The sequence below is a fragment of the Microtus ochrogaster genome, chromosome 18 (genome assembly GCF_000317375.1).
Source record: "Microtus ochrogaster isolate Prairie Vole_2 chromosome 18, MicOch1.0, whole genome shotgun sequence".
In the NCBI taxonomy this organism is placed as follows: Eukaryota; Metazoa; Chordata; class Mammalia; order Rodentia; family Cricetidae; genus Microtus; species Microtus ochrogaster.
Window position 1 is genome coordinate 22457624 of NC_022020.1, and position 1658 is coordinate 22459281.

A 1658-nucleotide genomic window follows, 5' to 3' on the forward strand; every position below is an offset into this window, starting at 1 on the left:
GGATCCTCAGAATGAGACTGCGCTGAGACCTGTCCCCTCCTGTCTTAAAGTCCTCTCTATATTCTAATAGTGCTGGGATTAAAGGCGTGCACCACTACCGCCCAGCCTCTATGGCTAACTAGTGTGGCTACTGGGATTAAGGTGTGTGTCACCACTGCCTGGTCTGCATGGCTGACCAGTGTGGCTGTTTTCCTCTCTGATCTTCAGACAAAGAACACAGGAGAACAAGGGGAGAGCCACACAAGAGGCACCCACCTTCTCCAAAGCCGCTGAGAGATCAGTGCTCAGGGGCTTCCTTGAACATCTCAGAAGAATTCTTCCACTACATTTTAGCAGGAGAGGTAAAGCCAGGAGAGACCTGTATGCAGAAAATATCACTCACCACTTCCAAAAAAAAAAAAAGAATAAGAAAAGAAACCTCTCGCCGAGTCTAGACAGTCAATGAAGGGGGACATTAGAACAAGAAAGGGCCCCTAGTGCAGGGCTTCTAGACTTTCACCCCATTAATCCAAGCTGGCAAATACATTCTTCACTCACATCATCTGATCTAGTTATGCCAGCCAGCCAGTTTGATCATTCTGACAAAATTCCAGACATAAATCTGCCTATGACTCTCCGTCCCCACTGCCATCGCCCTGTTTCCCCTGTAACAACAGCTGACTCTTGTTGTCCTCTGTTTCCTGTTCAGTTAGTGTACGAGGAGTGGGGTCTATCAGGGCATTTACTGTCTTCTGTTCACTTAGTGTACGAGGAGTGGGTTCTATCAGAGTGTCTACTGTCCCCTGTTCAGTTAGTGTACGAGGAGTGGGTTCTATCAGAGTGTCTACTGTTTCCTGTTCAGTTAGTGTACGAGGAGTGGGTTCTATCAGAGTGTCTACTGTCCCCTGTTCAGTTAGTGTACGAGGAGTGGGTTCTATCAGAGTGTCTACTGTTTGCTGTTCAGTTAGTGTATGAGGAGTGGGTTCTATCAGAGTATCTACTGTTTCCTGTTCAGTTAGTGGACAAGGAGTGGGTTCTATCAGAGCATTTTCATACTTAACACCATTTCACTTTGTTCTGATTCATCTCCCTCCTCACCAACAGGCCCCGCCCCCTGCCTCCTCTTGCTGATCCCCAACTCCTCCCGAAAGTCCCTTCTGCTTTCGTGTCAAATGGAATCTATTACTCTCTCTCTTTTTTCCTCCCTCCCTCTTCCCTGAAGATCTTGTCTTCCTTTCTGTTTCCACCAAGAGTACACATGCACACACACAAATACACACACATGCATGCACACTCTCTCACACATACTCATGCATGCACACACACATGTACAGACACATGCACGCACACAAATGCACACACATAAATACATACACAAATGTACATACAACATTCTAGAGTCTGCATTTGAGAAAAAGCATGCTGTGCTCATCTCTCCGAGACTGGCTTTCCACTTTAACATACTGATCTTTGGTGCAACTGCCTCTTAATTTTGTCTTGTCTGTTTTGGCTCCTCCCTCCACATGGCAGCCAGAGTATTTTGCAAGCAAGTTTGACGATAACATTGTCTCATTTAAAATTTTCTAGCCGGGCGGTGGTGGCGCACGCCTGTAATCCCAGCACTCGGGAGGCAGAGGCAGGCGGATCTCTGTGAGTTCGAGACCAGCCTGGTCTACAAA

General features: G+C 47.0%; 1 protein-coding gene across 2 annotated transcripts in view; it reads right to left on the reverse strand.

Moving 5' to 3' along the window:
- Positions 1-1658, reverse strand: part of Epb41l4a (erythrocyte membrane protein band 4.1 like 4A) — a 194541-nt gene that overhangs the window by 135547 nt on the left and 57336 nt on the right. Inside the window, exon 1 of one of the 2 annotated variants that reach the window (XM_013349628.2) lies at positions 256-298. The exons of the other annotated variant lie outside the window; for it this stretch is intronic. The gene's annotated coding sequence lies outside the window, so the exon portion shown is untranslated. Of the gene's footprint in view, positions 1-255; positions 299-1658 lie in introns of those variants that run through there. 2 annotated transcript variants of the gene reach the window in all.